The sequence below is a fragment of the Epinephelus fuscoguttatus genome, linkage group LG8 (assembly GCF_011397635.1).
Source record: "Epinephelus fuscoguttatus linkage group LG8, E.fuscoguttatus.final_Chr_v1".
In the NCBI taxonomy this organism is placed as follows: Eukaryota; Metazoa; Chordata; class Actinopteri; order Perciformes; family Serranidae; genus Epinephelus; species Epinephelus fuscoguttatus.
The window spans coordinates 29,036,257-29,061,395 of NC_064759.1; the positions used below are offsets into that span (position 1 = coordinate 29,036,257).

The window sequence follows — 25,139 nt, forward strand, 5'->3', positions numbered from 1 at the left end:
TCAGTCTGTATGAATAAACCTTTAGCCATATTGATTTTTTATTCATACAGAAAAATGTGTTTTCCCAAAGTGAGGTTCATCGAATGTAAACACTGAATATGAATTTAGAGAGCAAGTGCATGTTTTAGGCAAGATGAAATGATAAGTGCATCTTTGGTGTATTAAATATACCTCAGTTTAAGGCTGTATTCAAACAGCCATACAGATTTAAAAGCCCAATGCCTTTCATCACTATATTTCTGAAGCTTGTAACCTGCTTATGTGTAGCCTTGTACAAGGGTTGTTCATTTATTAAAATCTTTTTCCAGTTATCCAGATCAACCAAACTGTTACTGCACTCAGGCTGCGCTCATGCACTGTTTGTACTTACACCTGTGAAAAGTAATGCCCCACAATTCATATAGCTAGTAACTGGTATGTAATTGGGAAGACTGCAATTATGTGACCAGTGTGCTGACAGGAAGAGGAAATTACAGGCCAAAAGTCCATGGAAGAAGACAGGATGGGTTAGTGGAAGGGTCAAATAACATAGGACTTTCCTCCAAGAGACTAGTGTTCGGAACCTTGTGAAACTAAGTAAACTTAAAATTATTTTGAGGTATGTTGTCACCATGTTTCCTTCCTAGATCTATCCAAAGTAACCTAACCTACGTAAAGTACATGGCAGACTATGAGACAATAGGCCCCTGGACACAGATATGCAAAGGGCCCCACCACCTCTCCTCCATATGGGCAAGACACACAGACTTTGCAATGGTTTTCCATCTTTTGTAATTATTATGCATCTTATTGTGGTTTTGTGTCTCTTTGTGGTCATTCTGTGTGTCTGTGAGTTTCTTTTTGGTTGTTTTTTGTCTCTTTATTGTCATCGTTTCTTGTTGAGCTAATTTTGTGTCTCCTTGTGATTGTTTTGCCTGTTTTGTAGTTAATTAGTGTCTCTTTGCTGTGGTCTCTTTTTGTGGGCTTTTTCTGTCTCTTAAGCCGCATTTCCACCAAACACCAAACACTCGGTATGACACCCTTGGAACATGGTACCTAGACCCTAGCGTTTCCACCTCAAACATTACCCATAAATGTGGCCGCAGTTGTTGTCACTCACTGCTCCATCCAGCACTCACTGTATTCCTCATTACCAGTGACACAGAGGGAAGTCTGCTCCTGGTTTATCACCCACAGAATGTTACAAGCCGACATTTTCAGAACAAAATAAAACAGGCTGCAGTGAGAGTCTCTCTCCATTGGATATTTAAAAATAGCGGTTTTGTTTATTGAGTCCTTCTCAGGCAAACTCACAGGTTCAGTGTTGCTGTAACCCACAGGACCAATGCTCCTCAATGCTTTTTTTTCTCCTTTTGAGGATTAGAGTATATGCAGTTCACATAACCCGGTCGAAATTAATGTATATAAACGTTTGAAATCCACTCATTACTAAAAGTCTATGTCACATAAAAACTAATGGAATGGTCAGAGTTGTCGCTGTGAGATATGTTGATTGATTCACATTGTCAGCTCATGCACTGAATAACATCACAAGTTAAAATTCCACCTTAAAATTTTCTGGCAATCGTCTCAGTGAATTAAGTTATTTTTTTTCTCTGACTGCAGCTGCTGTGAGAGGCAGCAAAACATCCTTTCATTTAGTTGCAGTAATAAAACTCTCCACAGTATGAACAGTGGTTACATGAGGCTCAAAACCAGACACATCTCAGCCCTGAGCAGAGTGACAGTCTGCTATTGATCAATCATTGGACTGCAGTGTTCCCAGCTCCATCTTTTAGTACCAGATCTGTGTGCTAGGTACCCCAACAGAAGGGTGACCAAAAATGGGGATGGTACAGAATGGTTCCATTGATACCATCCACAACTTTTCACAGTGGAAACGGAAAAAGTGAACCGAAATGAACTGACTTAAACTTTTGCAGGTGAAGGCCAGTGGGGGCGCTGACACTGCCTCACATGCCTGTTCAGTTATCCATCCATGGCTAAGTATGTAATTTTAGGTTTAGTATGTAACATCATTCGTGGTGTGCTAATTTGTTAGATTTATTAGGACTGTTGCATGAGGATATGTTACTGCAATGTATGTGTCCCTTCACATGGAGATACCTTGGTTGCTTGTCTATTTAGTCTCATACAATGGAGCAGAATAAACTCTTTTCATTCCTGTTTTGACACCATATTTATATTGTCTATATGTGTGAATAGTAGAATAGTATAGTATAGTCATAGTAGTAGAAGAAATCAACACTTCATTCAAGTATTCTTGTTTGTCTGGTAATCAATACCAAAGGTAAAATAGCCCCTCGTCTTTCCTATGACCTGTTGATATCAGAAGGGATGAATTTAGCTCACATTTTCCCCTAGCTACAACCCTGCTGTCTCTTTCACTTGAATCTCAGTCCACAGCTCTCATCAGTCGCGGGGTTAGAAGTGTCACTTTGAGAGAGTGAACGGCATAAAGACCTTGACTATTAGCCTTGTCACATCCCTTACATGTATGCATCTATGTGTGTGCATTTGTTTGTGTGTTTGCTTCCACTGCTTTTTGCTCTTCCTGCAACATATTGCATTTTTGTTGGAATGAAATGTGCTACGTAAATAAAGCTTTCAGAAGCCGGGAGTGAGAAAAAAAAAAAACCACACATCCTAAAAATCACACAACTGTGATTGTAGCAGTCTAGCAAGTGCAAGTACGCACAGACTTTCTTTGAATTGGCAGAAATGCTAACTTTGGCTGGCGTCTGTCAAGTGACAGCTCACACTGTCAACAAATGACAGATACTCTTATCGGAGTGATTTAGCATGCCACTCATTCATGATTAAAACAACAAAGCCATCAGATCAGCTAAAGACAGACATTTGGCATGCATCAAGTCATGCAGTGACAAGCTGGCCATACGACGTACTGCAGAGAGCTGAAGTAACAAGCTGCAAGTGATGCACTGGAACAGACTGCCATTGACACTCTGCTTGTCAATGTCCATTTGCAGTCATAGAAACCGAGACCAAAGAGGCTTCTATGAACAGTCGTGTTGTGAGTCTGCAGGATCGACAGTATCAACTTGGATAAAAAAAATAAAAAGAAAAGGTATTAAATATACTGGTTTCTTTGGGCAAGAAACAACACATCATATCATATCTTAGCTGACTGTGTCTATTAATTTATATTGGTACTATTAAGCTGCTTTAGTCAATACTTTAATATTGGACAATGGATTACATTACTTTGTGTAAATGAAAGGGGTTGCTCATACAAGCCCAAAGAGAGATATTACTCACCTGTGCAGCCCCATCAGCTCTGCGAAGTGTTTCATCTTTTAACTCATTGCTTTCCAGCAGCAGCAGGGAGCTGATTTCAGAACTAACCCAGCATTAAATGGCACACAAAATTAGCAAATAGCATTTAGCAGCTGAAGTGGCATTGCCTTTCCTCAGGAATTAGTGAAGACCTAAAACAAAGCTATTAAAGGACTTTGTGTCAGGTGGGCAAAAATATGACTTCAAATATATTCTAATGTTTTTCTGTATCTGCTGGATATGTGCATAGGTCACTGTCATGGGTGGATTATGACACCTTGTGATAGTTTTGCCTGGTTTTCTAGTTCCTTTGAGTCTCTTTGCAGTTCCTTTGCATCTCTTTGTGGTCATTTTGAGTTTCTTCCTGGCTGGTATGTCTTAATCGACATTTTGCAAGTCACATTTTGGTCTGGTAGGCCTGTTCAGTAATTCATCCATGGTCACTATTTGCCACTAAATCAAGTTTATGAGGCAATAATAGATCAATGTTGTGTTTACAGCTTATTGACCGGCACTCCAGTGGCCGATAAATCAATTAATGCAGATTTAAGTGGCATGCTAAAAATGGGATTTACATTAACTTTGTTGTACAGTGTCAGCATTCCACAATGTGTCCCATGTTGTCCCATGAGTGCTTCTTCATGTTCATCTCATGGCATGGAAGCAATCAGGATTCTTATACTGTGGGAAGGATAAACACAGCATATACAATTTTAACACGATATATTAGAACTTTAATGGTTTAATGGCCATAGCCGTGTTGCACACATGAGCAGTGAACTATAGAAACAGTAGACTCAGATTTGTTTATTGCAACTTGCTGCGACTTCATCCATATGCAAGGTGTGGGATGAGATTAAAGGCATCATAGTGTGAAATAGAAGTAGTTCTGAGACGATATTTCAGTTTGACAACTGGGTTGAATGTAGCCCCAAGTACTGGGATACTGGGGGAGAGTGACAGGTAAATTGACTGTTGGATGATTAATTTTCCCTGGCAAAGATCCAGATCTTTCTAAAGTGTCACTGAAAGGGAGTTTTTATGACAGCAGCGGATGACTTTTAATTGCTTAATTTTCATCTACGCCTCACTCACTACAAGGCAACAGATTAAAAGATAAAATAAATATATGGAAATGCTCATCACACTTCTGGCTGTGGGTGATAAGATAGGGCAGCTTCTAATGTCTGGGGGGAAAAGTCATTAGGACTTATATATCTGCTTTATATTTCATGAATCAATATTATGGTACAGTGGCTGCAATTCTGTTGCAAGACTGAGTGTGTCACGCAGACCAGGGCATTCTTTATTACTTGTAAGAATTTTCTGACTCTGAACAAATTGGACACAAGGATAGTGATTAGCTAATGACTTACTATGGACACAGTTATATGTAATACTCAGCTTTTGGCTTTTTAAATACCTGTATTTTTATAAAGAGACACAGAAAAAGCAGATTGTACCGTGCAAAAAAGTTGGAAGAACACATGACTCACCAAACCAAACTTTTCCCGCACCTTACTTTCTGTTTGAGGTCGTGATGACAGCTGGAGGCTATTCTGAACGCTGCCTAACATCTCAGCCTGGCTGTCGTGTCTATCACCATAACACAAGCCCCTAAATGCTGATAAGGCTTTAATTACAGACTTTGTTCATTAACACATGCTGCTCCACACGCTAGCTAGTCAGCTGTGTGCAGTATTTTAGGATATGTCAAACTGTGTGTGCGTGTGTCAGTGTTCTGTCAAACTGTCTTTATCACTGTGATCCGCATGACACGGGCAGGTACGCTGTTTGCAGTCATACCACTTGCAGACCTGCACAGCAGATGCAGTGTGCCTTTCATTAAATTTCCCACTTTTATGTCTGTTATTAAATAATTCATTTTATTCATTCACTTTTAATTCTGTGTGTGCCTTTTTATTTCTTTTTAAAATTGAATTAATGGACTTTTTAATGCCAATGAACTTGCCTTACATGCCTGTGATGTTTTCAATGGTTTACTTCGGTCTCTGCTCATTTTCATATGGAGACTGTATTCAAGTGTTAATTTGACTACATTAGACTCAATATTAATAGAGATGTGAGTAGGCCATGTTTGAGTTTTCTAAAAGGCACTTCCAGTCCTCCTGACAAGCTGTAATGTGTTTGTATATGGAAAAACTGATACCTTTTACTTCTAAATCATAGTGGCAGACATGTTGCAAATTACTGATTTTGCAATGTGATGTTTTTCAGTAAATGTCTTCTATATACACTGCTCAAAATAATAAGGGAACATTTAATTGTCACAATATAACACCAAATCAGTTAAACTTCAGGCATATCAATCTGTCCATTTAGGAAGCACAAGTGACTGTGAATCAGTTTCACCTGCCTTGGTCTGAATGAAAGTAATAACAGGTGCAATGGAGAGGCAAAAGCAAGGCAACCCCAAAAAGGGAATGGTTTTACATGTGGTGTCCACAGACAGATTGTCAATTCTTGACTGCTTCTTCTCTAGTTGTGTGTTCTGCTAGTGTCCTTCACACTACTGGTTGCATGAGGCAGTACCTGCAGCCTGGCTACAGGTGCGCATGTTTCTGACCAAACTGTAAGAAACAGACTCAATGAGGGTGGCATAAGAGACAGACGTCCTCTAGTGGGACCTGTGCTCATGGCCTAGCACCGTGCAACTTGATTGGCATTCACCAAAGAACACTATCATTGGCAGGTCTGCTATTGGCGCCCCATTCTCTTCACACATGAGAGCAGGTTCACACTGAGCACATGTTAACGGTGTGAAGGAGTCTGGAGACACCATGGTGAACGTTATGCTGCCTGGAACATCATCCAGCATGACCAGTTTGGTGGTGGGTGGATATCAGACCTTACGCTGGTGCAGTGGGCCCGGGGTTTCTGCTGGTGCAGGACAATGCCCAGCCTCATGTGGCCAGAGTGTGTAGGCAGTTCCTGGATGAAGATGGCACTGATGCCATTGACTGACCCTCACCTTCCCCTGACTTAAATCTAATTGAGCACCCATGGGGCGATATGTATCAGTGCATCTGACGCCACCAAGTACTGCCACATACTGTCCAGGAGCTCACTGATGCCCTTATCTAGGTCTGGGAGGAGATCCCCAGGAGATCATCTGCCAACTCATCAGGAGGATGCCCAGTCATTGTCGGGAGTGTATTCAGCCATGTGGGGGCCATACATAAAACTGGGCCACATTATGAGTTGCCATGAAAAAAATCCAAGCAAGTTGGATCAGCCTGCGATTTCAATTTTTTCAATTAGGTTGGCAGTGTGATTTTATATCCAGTCCTGAGTGGGTTGATGATTTTGGTTTTCATTGACTGTTGTTACATTTTCATTCATCCATTCATCTTCTAACCGCTTCATCCTCTTGAGGGTCGCGGGGGGGCTGGAGCCTATCCCAGCTGACATCGGGCAAGAGGCAGGGTACACCCTGGACAGGTCACCAGACTATCGCAGGGCTGACACATAGAGACAAACAACCATTCACACTCACATTCACACCTACGGACAATTTAGAGTTATCAATTAACCTAGTCCCCAATCTGCATGTCTTTGGACTGTGGGAGGAAGCCGGAGTGCCCGGAGAGAACCCACGCTGACACGGGGAGAACATGCAAACTCTGCACAGAAAGGCTCCCACACCCGGGATCGAACCGGCAACCCTCTTGCTGAGAGGCGAGAGTGCTAACCACCACTCCACCGTGCCGCCCGTTACACCATTTTGTTCTCAACAAATTATACAATGTACATCGGTAAAGATTTTTAACTTGAATAATTCATTCATCAAGATCTGATGTGTAATGTAAGTGTTACCTTAATTTTTTGAGCAGCGTATTTCAAATGGCTTCCACTAGGTACCACACTATAACTCATAAAGCTTGAACTCTTATTTTGATTAAACATTCTTTTGTCTGATTGTATGATAATACATTTGATGTCCCTTTCCTGGAAATATTAGCAATGGGCAGCACAACATACTACAGCTCTATCTGGCTTTAATTAATACCTGCACTGAACATAACTCAACCATAAAAAGCAAAGAAAAGCTGGCAGCATGGCACTAGTTCATGTGTCTGAGCTTGAACCGGCAGCGTGATGGTTTATTTTGTTCAATAGTGCTCATCTGAGCAGTGTCCTCCTACAGAGGGCTGAGTGAAGGCTGGCACAAAGAGATGTGACTATGAGACTATGCAACTGAATGGAGCCGAGCTCGTTTGCTCATCATCTGGGTTTTTTCTCCACACAGACGACGTCTGGACAATGCAGCTCAGAGGCTTAGCAAGATTACTGTACCGAGTGTTTGCTCTTCTGTGGTTTTCACCTTGGTCAGTGCAGCATTTTGGAGGTCATTCACTCTATACTCTTTACAAATGTAGAAATGTCAGAGACCCTTGTTCAGATTGTTTTTTTTACTGCAATATTCTTGTTGGTAAACTTATCTCTGGGTGTTAATTTGTTTCAAAAAAAAGTTTGCTGCTGGTACATGGGGTCAAAACGGTCCAACTAACACTGCAAGAAAGTGCTTCGAGCCGTTGGAGGAAAAAAAAGACCAGTGATGTCAGAAAGCAATGTTGCCATAGCGCTGCATCAGACCTCAAAAATATCTTTTATTATCTATTGTCTTTTCTTTTCATTATACAGCACAGTGCAGCAACATGTAACTGTCACATCTCTGGGAAATGTGAGAAATACAAATAAAACTTGGTGACAGGTAATTTATTGCCTTGTCTTTGAGACTTGGCATACAGCAAGAGCAGGTGGTGCTTAAATTGAGATCTTATAATGATATCCAGCAGAAGAAGTTGGTATTTGTTTGAATTACGTTGTGATGTCAGGTGACCAAAATTCAATGTCAGGACAATATGCCAACCTCAGTTTAATGTAAAATACTGATGACAGATGATGCTGATATTCCATATCCAAGTGAAGAGAGAGGAGGAGCGCACACCAGGGTTGGAGAGGTGCTGACCATTGACGAAAAAATACAAATTTGAAAAGAGATGTCACACTCTAAGACTCAATGCAAAAATATTTTCTTTTATTCAAGTACCAACGTTTCAACTAGATCGTCTTCATCAGGGTTCTACAAGACACTGAGCTACCAAACATTTTATAGGACACACAGGTGAGCTCTATGAGAGGGAGTATCTTCAGTTACAGGCACATGCCATGGGAGGAGCCGACAATCAACTCAAATTGCCACACAGATGAGACAGGAAAAAAGCACAATATGATCAAGGCTCAATTTCCATTCAAGTATAATCTTACAGACTAAAAAAGACAGAATATAGACAATTCAAAAGTACAGTTCAAAAACACTTACATTCTTTTCAGTTATCAAAAAGTAGTAGACAATAAAAAGTATCATTATCTCAAATACAGCCAAATCAGGGAGAGAAAAATGTATTTAAACACCACTTAAAGTGGAAAAGAACAGAATACCCCTGTTTTTTGAAAAATTAATTCCTGTAGGAGGGGGAGACTGCAAAACAATTGTTAGGAGTTTGAAAAAAGACATCTGGATATATGAAACATAACTGTTAATGATTAAGTAGAAAAATGTTAAATTTTGAATACAATTATAATTTTTAGGAAAAAATTGAATTTAGAAAAAATCTACTTACAATAGTAATGGTAGATAATTGAAATAGAAAAAAGTTCAATTTTAGAAATTTTGGAATTTTGGAATATTGGCAAAAAATGTTTGCCAATATTCCATATCCAACCAAAATTTAACATCTGTCCAGCATCAGAGTCCACGTCTTATTGATATCTGGTGCCATCTGGGATATTGTAATATTTATTAAAATATTATGCAGTTAAAGCTGCTCTGATGGCTTTATATACACCTTTACATGCAACCTATCATCAGTGATGTAACTTGGGGCCATCGGTGTTTCAGGTCTTTTAGCATCATACACCATCGCCCAGGCGACCTAGCCGGGGTTGATCAGACACTAGCCTGTGGCTAGGTAGCTATGGCTAGGTGACTCCCTTGCTGTGCAAGCAACTTGAAAGCCCTGCAGAGTGACTTGCTGGCAAATCCTCAGCAGCCAGCCTCGATTAGGTAGCGTCAGGTCTTCCATTCATTGCCTGCAAGCTCCTCATACTTGGCTTTCTTCCTATCAAACGCCTCTCCCATCCCAGGGCACAGTCAATTCCAGCAGAAACACCTGCCTTGATGATTCTGACACAAGAACCATGCCATGCCTGAGCATGGTCACAGCTATGATGTGGGAATTTGAGCTGTCTCCTCCTCTAATCAATATACCAATATTAATAATGGATCAAAAGACTACATGAAATGTGAAGAAGGTTGTTCAAAGTGAAGAACCCACAGAAGGGGACTCATAGAGCACAGATCTTGGTCATGGTCAAATGCACCTGAAAATACTAATGAAAGTGAAAAATATTGTCTGTATCCGCCCCATAATTCAAATCTGTTTCAAAATTGAATGGGTTCTTTCCTGGCCAGTAGTTTTACCGTAATACTTCTGACTACTAGATGCTCAAACCAAACAGAAGCCGCTTCCTCAAGATCCCTGACGCTGCAGCTCCCTTTAGCTCTTGAAGCACCTTAGCATCTTTTAGCTGTTTGGTTTTTTTTTTTATGGTTACTTTACTTTTATTGCTAGTACTAACAGTATGTATTAATCCAAAAAATACTCAATAAACCAACTGTATGCTACCTACCCAACAACAAATGGCAGATTGACAAAGTTAGCATGTAGCTAAAGATAATGGAAAAGATGTTGGAAAATTTAGCAGTTTAAGAGACTTTTTTTTAATCAGACGCTGTTTGGGACAAAAATAAAAAATAGAGTGAATACTGAATATCTGAGCCAGGTGATCAGATGCTAATGTTGCTGCCTCCCTGCTGAATGTGATTATGAGCAAGTGCTTGGTAACAAGCTTGCCATATGAACTTTATGAGATGATGAAATTTCATTGTAGTATTTACATCTTGTTCCACTTCCCCCAAGTCGCCAAGAAATCAATCAGAGCAAGTTTATATATCTCAGAAGGGAATGGTAATACAGATAATGAAAAAATAAATAAATAAAATAAAGGGACATGGGGAATCTATTAATTCAATTCAAACTAGTCCTAATAAAGGACACTGAAGGCATTACTGCATGACATTTTCTTCAACCTTCAGAGCAGATTTAATGTGGACAATATTGCTAATGGAAGACTGTTTTGAGTCACAGTTCTGCATAATCCACTCTAATGGTTTTGATGTTGAAACTGATTTGCAATTCAAACATGGCAATAATGTAACGCAGTGAAAGAACATTGCATGGTATACATTTAAGTAGACTCTCAAAAATGCAACATAGGCTACTACTTGTTAACAAAAAAAGGCTATATAAATGTTACAAAGCAAACACTGTGTTGGGCCTTTCTCAGGCAAATAACATTGATCAGTGCAGACAGTGTACAGAAACAGGTGTATTTAATTGAGCGTCTAATTTTTCTACCACTTATAATGTCCATTGTCATCTTTCTGCAAGCTATAAAGGCAGATAGTTCTGTCTAAGTAGCTTCTGAATTAAATGCACCTGCATCTGTAGATTTCCCACCCTATAGAAAGCTCCTTTATCCATTCCTGGATTACGCTTGTTTAAACAATAATATGTATTCATTTTTATCTCGATTTGCTGCTTTTCCAGGCATTTCAGTTCAACCTTATTGTGTGCAGCGTGTCACATATTTGCTGTAACAAGTAAACATACTCAAAAGATACATTTATGTGGGAATATGGTGATTTGAAAGGAATTTTATTTTCTTTCATGCCAGAATATTTTGATAACTTGTGTAACACTTGAATTTAAGAATATGAAAAAGACAACTAGATATCAAAGATATGGATTTATTATTCCAGTTTATACTGTTTGTTACATCTAAAGGGCTTTTGAAAATTTTAGTGATGCATTGAGGTATAGTTACAGTGCCTGTATACTGTGAATTACATACTTCATGCTTTTGATGAATAAAAAGGCCATTTGTGCTCTTTAACATAGTATTTTTATCTGATGAGAATTAACTGTGGTTTCTATACTGATGATGTTTTCATGATGCTTTGTCCACTACCCAAGTATACATCCCATAGGACTTTCAGATGTATTCATTGACTTTGCTAAGATTTAAACTCCTGCCATTTGATTTCCTACACACATTTCTTGCTCTTCAAGATGGTCACGTAGCAACAACATCACATACTATAAATACACATTGCCAAGGTAACTAGCATATCAGGGGTGAGAGGTATATTGTGTGTATGCACCAGGGCCGTAGCCATCATTTCAGAAGTGAGGGGGACAGATTGTTCAGGAGTAAGAAGATTTTTTTTTTTTTTAATTATTTATTGAAATAAATAATTGTGCTTCTCCTTAGTGCCTTAGGAACCAAACCAAATACTTCTACATGATTACAGATTTTCAGTATTCTTTCTACCACTGCTTATCTCGCCTCACCTGAGAAGCCCCATGTCTGTCAGTGCTTCTGCTGCTGCTGCCTGTTCCCTGTCGTGATCCCTGAAAGCTGCCTTGTCATCCCTCTGTCTATCACAATAATATTGATATTTAAAAAAATGTATGTTAATTATGAGTACAAATTAGGGAGAGTGGGTCTAATACTGACATGAGGCCATAGTAAGTCACATCTATCTGAGGTAACCATTGGCTAGTATACTATGCTTTTAACTGAGCTAAACTGGCATCATTTAAAGCCACCCTCCAATGTATTTAGGCATTTTTATGATATTTCATATTTTTCTTATTCATGCCAAATTTTTTTTACAGTTAAGTATGTGCTCAAGGTTAAAAATAGAAGGTTGTTGCTAAAATGGGAAGGTAACATAGCTCGTAAGCTTATCTTGTATTTTACCATATTTATCATAGCTTCAGTTACGTATATCTCTCTGTGTTGTTGTGCCCTCCGCATTAGATTAGTGTGTTTTTTATTTTCATAATGGCTTTTGTAGCCTCTGTGCAAAAATAGCACAACGCATATGTCTATGGTCTTTCTCACTTGCTCTCTTCTTTACTGTAGGATAGACAGATATATTAACTGAGGTCCAGTGTCTCAAATGCAGTTTCAGGACACGTTGAAAGTTTGCACCGCCCACCAGCATTGGCCTCTAACAGGTCTTTACACTGGGAAGAGAAAAGTCAAAAAGTCCTGATAGAAAAATAAAAAGAATCACTGTGCTGAAGTGGGCGGTGTCGGTGCTGAGCTTAGGCGAGAGCAGCTGATGCTGCTAGACGGTGTCCCTCCTACACGTCCCATAGCTGCATTTTGACCAGTGGACCTCAGCAACACATATGTCCCTCATTTGGTGGACTGTGGTTGACCTGTGGCTGTGCAGCTCCCCAGTGCACCAAATTGTGCATCATCACTACACAACCACCAGCTGCAGCAGGAGGAGAAAGTAAAGAGGAGAGTGAGTGAAAGGGAGAGAAAGTCGCCATGTTGTGCTAATTCTTGTCTCATTTGTGCTCTGATAAACAGTACATTAATCAAAGTAAGTGACATTACTGTTTACCCAGTTAACATTGCATCTGACTATTAAGCACAACCCCATTCTCTGTTTGAGAAAGAATATTAACAGTTAAACAGGACGTAAAACTGACTGGAGGGAGCTTTAACATCAGCTTACTGTTATCAAAAACCGCATAACTCAGCTGACATGGTTTGACGTAAAGAGCAAGTGCAAGGTTTTCTGCCTCTTGATGGCTTGTTTGCTGTACATTTTTGTTTGAACATACAGTACATTCTCCCCACTCAGCGCTTACAGAGGAAGGATGCCTCTCTGCTAAGATGTCATTAAAAGAAGCAGCTCACTTTGCCCATCCACTCTGGTGCATTCAGAACTTGGAAAAACAAGGTCTAACTTGTTCAAATGAACTGAAAGGCTGTCAAACTCAATTTACAGTGTGGAACTGTGCAGGGGACATAGGGGACAGATAAGGCAGCTGCGGAGGGCATGAACCCGACATACCCTGCGTCCACTATGCCCCTTGTGCTTTTAGAGGAAGGATCCAGCCCTCTAATAACTAGGGCTAGGTAACATGGCAGATTTCCTGAATCGATTCAATTTCGATTCACAAGGTCCCGATTCAATTCAATTTCCGATTTAATTGATTCAGTATCGATTCAACTGGGGATATTTCAGTTACAATATCATTTTTTTCTAGTATGTGAAAGAGATTCTCGGAGAACTAATACTGAGCAGCAACAATAATTTTAAAACATTGGAAACAAATCTATAATGTCAATGAAATAAATCATCTTCCTGACATCCCAATACTGAGTGAGGTTTAGAAACAATAAAGAACACAAACATCAGTCAATATCAGTCCTGCTGTCCTCTCTGCTCCTCTCTCTGCTGCTGAGGAGAGTCACTGCCTGCAGGTCACATGACCACTGGTAAGTTATAAGGTATGAGGCAAAGTAAGCTTAACTGTTAGAAACAGTTGTTGTTGTTTCAGCTTGTTAATAACAATTTGCTATTAGCTGGAAAGTGCTCTGTGCTTGCTCAACAGCTGAATTAAAAAAGTACTGAGGAGTATCGTGGAAGTTTTAATGTACTTACAGTAACAAGCGCAATTGTTGTCAGCTCAAGTTATCTTCGCTTCTCTGTCTCCGTCGTGGCACTTCTACTGGGTATGTTTGTGTTTGTGTCTGTATGTAAAAGTGACGCAGCTGCCCTGACATACAGACAGCAGGAGGAGCGGCTGCTGCAGCATGATAATAAATGTAAAAACATTAAGCTAAGGGTTACAGATATAGCCAGTAACATCGGAGCTTCTCAATACTACGGCCAGTAGTCATAACAGCCATTTAGCATCATGGCCCGTTTACTACTGGCAAGATTAACTGGGTTAATGGTTCACACATCTGTGGGAAAAAGCATATAATAAAAGATTTCGGATTTTATGAATCGATATTGGGTCATTCAAATGACAATCAATTTGAATTGGATAAATCCATTATTTCAACCCAGCACTACTAACAACCATCACTGCCAGGGCAGAAAAACAGACATTTACAGAAAATGGCCCAAAGCTGCTTCACTGAATACATAGGTGACATAGTTTGAGACACTTACAGCACAGTATATGCATGCAGAGTATATGTATGTGTGAATGTTTTTTAAAAATAGCACCATCATACCCATGGGGATGCTCTGGAGAACACACACAATGACATTTGGTTTAGGGTCATTGCTATGCCATTGCTGTAAGAAATTGTGGTAGCCACACACACACACACACACACACACACACACACACACAGCACACATTGGCCTGAGCCTTGGCGAAAGTGGAAACAAATAGTACTATGCTGTTGAAATCACTCAGTGGAAAAGAAATGTGTGCAGTTCTTTTTTTTTTTTTTTTTTTTTTACTTTGAGTGTAGCTATCTTTTTTAGTCGAGCTTTGTTTGATTCAAAATGATGAAAAGCTTAATTTTGAAACTGTTGCCTGAATCTGAAAATTTGCTATCCTTTTCACACAATGATGGAGCATAATCTGTGTCCAAATATGTCATGTTGGAGTTGTTGCACACTGATCACCTGCATTTTTTGTTAGTGAGCAGAGAGAAGGATGCTAACCAATGAATAATTAACAAGCTTTCAATCTCAATGAGAGTTGACAGTCTACAGACTCATTATGAACTCTGGCGCTCATGTACACAGACACAGGCAGATGATGTGGCTATATACTCCTTCTTGCTGCTAACAGAAAACGTATTAAGTGACATTTTTTTTTTTTTTTTTGGATTAATGTTCTCCAATCTGTTTCCATTAAAAATAGGCAGTATTACCAGACAAAAAGTGTACAACACCACCATCGGAGTTACCCCCTGTGGGACTCGTTTTCAGGCAACAAGGTGGATCCAGCTGCATTTCCTGGCAGCTTGCGACCAAGGGGGGTCACACAAGTGAAAATTAGAAGAGGAGAAGGACAGGGAGAGTGATGAAATTGAGAGGTAGTGAGAGAAAGGCGAGAAGATGGGTGTCAAGAGAAAGGGGACAGACGCGAGATAATAAAGATCAGTTAGCAATGGAGAAGGAGAAGAAGAGAGGGAGAGTACTGTGAAGGGCAGCAGATGATTGCCTCTCCCTTTGTGCAATGTAATGCCGTAAGAAGAAGATGGTGGGAGTGAAAGAGAAAGATAAGTCCCATGACCACACTCCAGCTGTTCTCATTCTGTCAAGGCGCGCGCACACACACACACACACACACACACACACACACACACAGAGCGGAGCAGGTACTTTGGGCTGTCACATCAACCTCTTCCCATTTCAAAGAGTGACAAAGACAGTGAGGACATACATCACTTCACTCATTTATTTTAAATTCACACATTTACTCTTTATTCGTACCCATATTTATTAATGTTCAATTTTGTGTTTTATGATTTATGTCAATGCTAAGGTTTAGCTCCCCGCAGGGCACGGGATGTAATCAAAATTCACAGGGGAGTGAACTGGAAGAAAATTGAGCCCCTGATTAGTTGTTCAGGGTAAATTAGACAATAAAAGGTGAACCAGGGTTATGGTTGATTGTGTCACACTTTCTGAACTGTGAATGAAGGCCTTTCACCCCCTCTGACATTATGGAGAAGCTGTGAATAATTGAAGTCGTTTTCAAAGACAAGCAGTGTGAAAATTATGGCAGTTGGAAAAAAAAAGAATCTCCACCGCTGCTCTGGATTTAAATACTTGCACCTAACGAGGTATAATTGAGATGTTACATGTAAATTGGTGGTCTTGTCTTCTCTTCTCTCATTCAGGGATCTTTCATGGAAGAGGAATAAAACCAGAAACCTTATTGGCTTGATTCTATCAGGAAGCCACCGGCTTTGTTGTCTGCAGCAAAACAGGGAGGTCAATGAGTCTTTTGTAGGTTTATGGGTCTTGATGCACAAATCCAGTGATGTCACATCAAGGAAATCTGATGGGGGAGGGATAAATACATTAGACAGAAGAAGAATGTAGACTACTAATACTGTTGGGAAATTAATTAATTAATTAAATTCAACCTACTCATAATATACGACACCTTGCTCAAGTATTATTTAGTACAAGCATAGTGAGAGAAAAGGGACCTAACTGACTAAGGCCTGGAATAAGGATATTTTTGAAAAGTAATCGTCATGATCTTGGATTCATGTTCTAGTCTGTTATCAAGAGGATTTTGTTTTTGGGGGGATTTTCTGTTTGTCCTCCTCCTTGTGTCATGTTAATGGGCTCGTTTGAGATGAACTGCACCTCACCTGGAAAGTGAACGAGAGGAGGCGGCTGCAGCAGGAGGCGGTGACAAAAACCAGTGGTCAAGTCACACAGTTTCCTGACAGTTTCCAGCAGCCTTCAGTCTATACGGGAAGTTAGAGAAACACTCACATCCTGTCAGATCTGATGTCATTGATTAAAATGTTATCACACTCATATATCAGTTTGTTCTCAGTCTCCAATGGTTTTAATTATGACAGAGTAGCCTATTAAAATACCTTACAGGCGATCTGTAATTTATGTTCATGGTTCAACCTCCATTTTGCATTAATTCCCATGTACATCTGCATCAAATCAGTTTGCTGCTGCAGAGCAGACCTGTCCCTTCAACTACATAGGCTAAATAAATTGTGTTTGACTATAAGGTTAATGTTTTTAGAGGAAAAAAACACAACAGCTTTCATTAAAGATCAGTCACATATAGTCAGAGCTTCACATCTGTGCAGATGTTATTTTAAGAATCCTCACATCCTACTGACCACAAGTCTTTGTAATACTAAATACTTAATAATGATTAAAACAGCCCAATGTTAATATACAATAGACTAATTTATGATGAATGTATTAAGTCTCTGATGACTAAACGTCATCATCAGTCACACAGCATGTTTTCTGTTAGCAGAATGAACATTCAAATCAGACAAATAAAATCTAAATAACTGAAATTCAACAAAAATTAAAAGTTTATTTGAAACGTCATATTGTTAAGTCAACATCTAAACCAATCAGCTCTTCAATCAGGTGAGGTCGGACTTGCACAGACCTGCCTCATCTCAAATGAGCCTATTCATTTATGTTAAGCCTGTTTCCTGTCTTATTTTGAAGGTTCACTCCTCACGTGTCATGTTCAATTATTCTTCCTGACTTAGTGTGTTTTCCTGCCTTGGTGATTGCCTGCCCCGCCCTGATTTGTTTCACCTGTTCTCCCTGTGCTTTCAGTCTTTATGCTCCCTTTGTCTTTTGCAATCCATCTGCGTCGGTCTCTGTCGGTCGTCTGTACTCCTTGTTGGATTCCCTTTGTGCTCTCTGATTACAGATTTGTTCTCCATTAAGTTTGTGTGTTTTTTCATGTGTATTTCATTTTATCTCAGCGTGCTCCCTCATTGTTGTTGTCTGCTTATTTTTGTCTTTTGGTATCAGCTTTATCTTACTAAAGCTCACCTTTTGTTCCTCAGACCTGCCTGCTTGGTGCACTACATTTGAGTCCTCTTTTGAAGCGTGTAAATGGGACAGTAATTAAATTTTGTCAGGTCTTCACTTCTTCAAAGGTTAGTCAAGATAAGGGTTATGATTAGAATTAGGGTAAGTGTTTGGGATAGGCGTGTAGTTGTGATGATTAGGATTTGAGGCTGACGAATGCATTATAAATGAAAATTCTTTCAAGCATAGATGTACATATATGTGTATGTGCAGAGCAACATGAGCAGAATGGATGCTGTCTTTGAAACAAGGATGATGATAAATTAAAATAAACAGGAGATGCCCTGTTTGTATGTTAATGCACAAATGTATGTGATGACGTCAACCGGAATCTAAAGGACGAGTTCACTGTACCCTCACGGATATTTCTAATGTTCCACTGGTGTGATTTTTTTTTTTTTTTTTTTTAATTAATCATGCATAAAAATAACAAGTTTAAATACACCAGTCAGTTTAAATTCTACCCAGAGACAATGCAGTGTAGAAAAAAGGGTGAAAATGCAGTAAATTCTCAGTCAGACACACTGACAGGTTAAAATGGTACACTTCTATACACAGATAATGAGGGGTTATAATTACATACTGTAGTGACTGAAAATAGCCAAGTCTATTTTAAGATCTAGGTTACACCAGATGAGATTTGGAGACAGCCAGAAAAAGGGAATTAGATAAGGGTCTGTACTAGGCCATAGTGGAGTATAAATGAGATACATCAAATTGATTTAATTAAATCACTGTGACAACAGGTGAAAGTTATGCAAAATACATACTTTTTTCTTCAGAACCCTGTGATTTTATGCATCTTATTTGCATCTTTTATTATAGATGAGGAAATGGGCGAGCTATGATTTAATGTACATAAATGTGTGCAGTGAACAACCTGTTTGTCATATCCCCATATAGTTTATTTATTTATTTATTTTTCCTTTTTGTTTCTTTGGATTGGATTTTTTATAGCTGATTTTCTTTGTCATGATTTGTAAACTTGGAAGCAGCAAAGCTTTATACTGTATATAAAAATGATATTAAAAAGTGTGCTGCAATGCACAAAAATTGGTGAATCCCTCTTTTCAGTGGGTTTGCACACGGCCCTTTCACATGCTTAGGCCAGCCAATCAGTGCCTGTGGTTTGTGGGATGTATGCACGCGCACTGTTGTAGCGTTCTGGAAAAACATCTGCCAACTGAAGTCCATTTTAAGACTCTTAATGTGCACTCACCCGTCTTCAAGTTTCTAAACAGTAGTTTCGATGTAGTATATGTAAAAGTATTCACCGGGAAAACGGAATTGTCCTTCAAAGTTTGTGTCGGTCATGGTGGTGTCAGCACAGCCAGAAGCTACTGAACCTAGCTAACTACTGGCTAACGTTAACGTTAGCTGCGCGAGCGTTTGAGGGATGATGAGGGAAAAACCACACCGGGTTGACCTTGGCATCTCCCCTCTTTGAGGTAAGATGGTGTGCAGTTTGAATTAAAAAAAAAGGACTGTAATAACTCCCCCTTTTTTACTGAACAGACAAAGGTGTGGGGTTTTATTTTGAGGTAAAGGATTAAAGGTATTCTGTGTCGACACTATTAAGGTTTAACGCCCATAAATATGGATGTTCAGCAATGCTAATGCTAACTCAGTTGTTAATAGAAATTGAAAGCTTGAGGCTTCCAGAAATCAGGAAGGTGAGCAGACAGGTTTTAATGTTCAGGAAAGGTGAAGAAAAGGAGAATAGTTGAGTCATGGTTACTGTTGTACAGAATTAAGTCATTCGAATTTTACAGCAGGCTACATGTTAGGTTAATAATGTGTATTCCTTTAAATCTGGGCCGTCAGAAGTCCCCAAAGTGAAGTCTAACGTTAGCAAACAGAAAACCTAACACTAGGTAGTTTATCATAGATTTTGAGTCTTATTTATTGTACGATTTAACCTAGTTAGGTTTGCACTTTAAACACTTATACCAGTAGATGCAAGGCTACCTCTACAGTCATTCAGCTGACTAACTGAATTTAGCTAAAGTTAGTTGTGATGTTGTGATGTGGCAAAGACGATTTAAGTCGCCTCTTTGTCAGCTTCATATTTGTGCTAAAGTGAAAGAAATCAACTCACCAGTTTGTAAGCTAACCTCCTGCTGACTTCTGCTAGCTAGCTGCTAGCCTGGTCTAGGTTTTCAAACATTAGTAAACGTTGAGAAAAAGATTGAGAGGAATGGGCACCAGCTAAATGCAATAGCTTCAATATGTATGTTATTCATCACTTTGAAAACTCCATTGCAGTTAAAATGTTGACTAGACCAGCTTCTAACTGTACACACGACACGTCTTCATGAAAAATAGTGAAGTGGCACTTAAAAATATGTCAATTAATGCAGGTAGGAAACTCCCCAATTGTCTTTACTGACTCCCTCCATAAGCAACTGCTGACCTAAGAGATATTTTCAGTAGGGAAGTGTCCTCCTCAGCTTCTTGATAATGAGAGAACCATTAGAATTGTGTCACATGTTGCTGAAGGGGTTCCTTGAAGTGGAGAGTCCCATACAGTAAATGCAGACCAATTAGTTGTGCAGTGAAGAATGCAACCGCCCAGGAGAGAAATACAGTAACCATGGTCATTTTCCTGCCTCTAACCTGCATTTGTCTGCACTGCAAAGCCTCTTCTTTGTAACATTTCGGGAAGATAAAGTGAGATGGTCAAGCACTGCACACAGGACCAAGTGGGACTTAAGTAGGGGGCATGTTCAGAATTAGGGCCCTGTGAAATTTTATTCATTCCAGATGCATTCGAGCTAGCCATCACTTGCATCTCCATGGTCAAACCAGCCACGCTAAAATTGGAGACACAAGCTGAGCAAAGCCGAGTCTTGGCGACAACTGACCCATCGTTCCCCCTTGATGTCATTGGCTCTGCCAGTGTGTGTGAAGGAGCTGAGCCCTGCCCTTTGTCAGACACTTAAACAGAGAGTGGAGAACAAAAGCAGTGTGCCTATAAGTGACACCAAACCATAGTGGCATCATTTTTTTCTGCTCATTATGCTCAGGTCCTGTGAAATGACACTTGTAATGGTATGGAAAACCCTGATGCTTATAGACTGCATCCACATTTTGGCAAATTTTTCTGTATTCCATGTTTTGCAGTTGATTCTATTTTTGTTGTACAATTTCACAATTCTGTCCGTGTTTTCCACATCAAGAAAATTATTGGGCCTTACACTCATGATGGCAACTGAATTAATGCATCTTTGTATTTTCTGTTTGGCTTACCTTACTTGCTGATTACTTAGAAAACAGCAGAGGGATGATGATCAGCTTTGGGTTATGTATTGACAACTGGAAGCTGTTTGCAGTAAGTCAGGAGCAATTATTGCCAGTGCTACTGGGATAAGTGTGTGTGTGTGTATGTGCATAAATGTATATGTGTGTGGGTGGTTTACATAAAACACACAGACATTCTATGGGAAGAAAGAATGTGTCTTTTTTTCTTGACCTCCATGTAACCCTGAATAGGTCAATATCTGCCAGCTGCCTCACTAGCTGTGGATGTGTTTGCATTCATCTCACTGCCTTCTGCCTCCCTCGCAGTCTATTTTGGACCTGCTCACCTTAGTACAGAAGTGAACAAACAACTCTAAATATTTTTTATTTCAGCATTTAGCAATCATGAGAGAAACATGTGATGTCACAGTTGTCAAAACTACATATTTTAATGTAAAATATATTTCATACTGTGTGTTAAAACAAACAAATGTGTCTGCAGCAATCCCTATGACAGTCTAACTGGCATCGGCTTACTGGTTTTAAGGGCTGTAGACTTTAAGGAGCATAAAGAGTTTTCTTACCAATATAGTAATTTTCATTTAATTTGTGATTATTTTCTCTAAATTAATCCTTATGGCTTTTTTGTGGTCTACATAGTTTTAATTAGAATATCTTTGTACTAATACAATCATAAATGTACCTTGTTTCAACATGAAAATAGGATAATAATATGCAGTTTGTTGTTGTTATCTTTGCCAGACATAAGCGTGGAGGGTATAATTTGTTTGGTTGTGTTGGTTTGTGTGCATTCATGCGTGATTGTGTGTATCTGTCTGTTGACTGCTTATGTTGCATACAGCTGGACCAATCACCTGGATATGTTATGTGAGCATTTATGACTGTATGCTCAACGACCTCTTGTGGTTGTGGCTATTCACAGTTGTTGAAAAGCCATTATTGACAGCAGACTCCTCAGTCCTCTTAACTGACTGGTAGGGGTTGCAATTTTTTAGAAATTGGCTTGGCTTAAAACAACACGTCTTACATAGTGAGTGCCATGGCATGTCTGCTAGAAATACAAGATTTGTCTAGATTGGCCACAATCAGCCCATGTTGCTGCCTAATGGAGATCAGGGGCCTCATTCATAAAAGAGTGCTTAGGATTCATACTAAAAATTTATGTGCGCCCAAAAGCTGAAAATGGCGTGCGCCACAAAATAATCTGATTTATAAAACCGTCTGATCAGACACCTGGCCTGAATTACAGTATGAACCAGTGGTATCCCAAAATACTACGTGTAATTTGAAATACAATTCAAAGATGAAAGTGTAATAGGTGAACACGTTTCTTCATGCCGGTGTTGTCATGAACAGCACATGTCTAAGTAGGGCTGATGAAATGAGTGTAACGTTTGTGTTTAATGGCTGTATTTCGAGACATGATAAATGCACTGGAAATATTAAGCTAAATAAATAAATAAATTCCATGCAGTCGCGCCGCCCTCTCCCCCTCCTGCACTCACAGAGTGGACAATGATACGTTAGAGGCAGTGCGGATTAAATACGTATTTAGAAAGAATTTCAATTCAGGATTTGAGTTGGATTTTACAACATTTTTATGAAACAATTATCACTCACTCCAAGCGCAAAATAAGGCTACTGGATTTAATTTCAATGATAACATGGATCTAAGGTGGATATAGCGTGACATTAAATTTGTGTGAGACATCAATAAAAATCTGACTCCACTTCTCCACCTCGCCGTCTGCGTCTCCACTTCCTAGTGTCTTCCAAAATGTGCGCATGCATGACTAAGAGTTTGCTTACAGGTGCGCACATTCTCCCGCCAAGTTTATTTTTATAAATCACAACCTTTGTGTGGTAAGTGGCATATGCCACTTTCAAGCCCCGTTTTGTGCGTAAGCAAGCTTTATAAATGAGGCCCCTGCACTCTGCATAGTACCATTTTCTAGTTGAGGTGGCAATGGTTATTAATTAAAAACAGAAATATTTTAAATAGAAAAATCAACCAGTGTGGCTCATATTTAGTAAGCCATTTAATTAGTAATATATTTAACATTGCTCAATAACATTATCAGGACTAGACTACATGAGTATCATGTAGTTTGCTCAACTCATTGAATAATTTGCTTTTAGCTAATAGTACATTTTGATCTTGTAATAATAGGAAAAGGACAGGTGTTCCTAATAACACTAGCAATATCCCAGTGGCCATTACAGTAGGACAGTAAGCCAGCATGCTTAATACTTAGACCTTGAAAATGCACAGCTAAATGGAATTCAGCCATCATTAATTTTGTTGTTTACAACTGTGCTTATCTCAAAATGACTTTTGTCAAAATGGCTTGTTATTACGCACGTTATAATTAGAATTTAAAAACTGCAGTTTTTTTTAAATGACACTTAGCAACTACTAGCCCTAAATGTTTATTTCTACCCATGAAATGGATAAATAATCACTGTTTTAGTGTAGCTTCTCCACACAGATAAAGACAAATGCTGCATTTGACAATAAGAGCTAGTAGAATTGGTACACAAACATCTCACATAATACTGGCCGTAGCCTCAAGAGGCTTATCATTGTCAAACCGATAGCCTACGGGCTCCTAGATTGGATGCTGTCTAATCCTCTCTGCATTGTGGAGGATTACTAGACTGATGTGTTCCACCATCATAAGTCATTATCAGTTGTTTTGTCATACATGGAGGGAGCTCTTGCGTCAATATTCACAAATGGGCCTTTGTTATATGATTTTAAGATATGTTACTGCATGATGGCATTATTCTGCACAGTTACAGAAATAATTAGAGAAACTGGCTTTTTTTTCTACCATAACCACCCTCATCACTGCAGCCTACAGCCAGAATTGGAAATTATCACCAGCCACCAGCCAATGCTGGTAAAATATGCATGTGGCTGCTAGATTTGCTTCACTCACCAGCCACAAAAATAATGGTAATCTATTGAGTGGCTGGTAGATTTTGGAATTTACCAGCCGCATTGGCAGGTGGGGGAAAAAAGTTAATTTCCAACCCTGCCTACACCACATGAACACATCGAGCTCTACCAATAAAACTGAGGTGCAGGAGAGAAGATGGCAGAAAGAAGAGAAGGGGTAATAGGAAGTAAGAAGTAGGTCAAGATGCACAGAGCTTGTCAATATAGAAAATGAGAGGATGGTAAAGGGGGAAAGGAGCGGGTGGAAGGGGAAATGAGAGGCATATGAAAGAGGAACCTTAGGGCCTGAGGTGGGAAATATTGGATGAGTAAAGGGATGCAGTAGTTTAGGTTCAAGAAGTGGAGGCACATGTTGAAGGCCTGAGTGTAGGAGAGGTATGACCGAGAGAAAGTGAAAGGTTGGATTTTAGAGAGGATGGGAACAGAGTTAAGGATTTAAGGATCAGAAGATGAAGATGAGGGTTGTAATGTGAGAGCGGGAGGGGGGATGCTGGAAGGAAAATGTGTGAGGATGAAATAACAGATGAAGGTGTACGAGAAAGATAAGAGAAAGGAGGTGAATCAAAGGGCAGAATGACATGCATGGGGTGATGAGGATGAGGGAATGGAGAAAACAATGTGGTGTAGGAAAAGATGGGTACATTTCTTTTTTTTTTTTTAACCACTGGCCACCATTGCTTGTAATAAAACCATCACTGCCATTCCCATTATCTCCAACATCAACTACACTTGGAAGGAATCAGTCTAACATAATCAGAGCTTTTTGCTGTGTCATGCTGTGACATTTGCCTTCAGTACTAAGTTGGTAATAAAATCTACACAATAGATGCCCCTACTAATTAAATCAGATTAGATGAAGCTGTAACAATCCCCGTGGGAAAATTAGGTCTTTGTAGGAGCAGAGAAAATGATATAGATAAGACCAGAGCCAATGCAGAGTATGAAAGATAACAAAATAATTACAGCAGAATGCATTGAGATAATAATTCGTTGATGGAATGTATGTTTGTTGCAGTCTAGAAGATTTTAATCATCTGAAGTGAACAGAAGATGGTTCATCTTTTACAAAATGCTTTATTAGTCCTCCTA

General features: G+C 39.4%; 1 protein-coding gene across 3 annotated transcripts in view; it reads left to right on the forward strand.

The window, feature by feature from the left end:
- The first annotated feature begins 18,974 nt into the window (after window positions 1–18,974).
- The window catches only part of adcy2a (adenylate cyclase 2a), an 88,427-nt gene continuing 82,262 nt past the window's right edge, over window positions 18,975–25,139 (forward strand). For all 3 annotated transcript variants that reach the window (XM_049584943.1, XM_049584945.1, XM_049584944.1), the window contains exon 1: window positions 18,975–19,275. The gene's annotated coding sequence lies outside the window, so the exon portion shown is untranslated. The remainder of the gene's footprint in view (window positions 19,276–25,139) is intronic.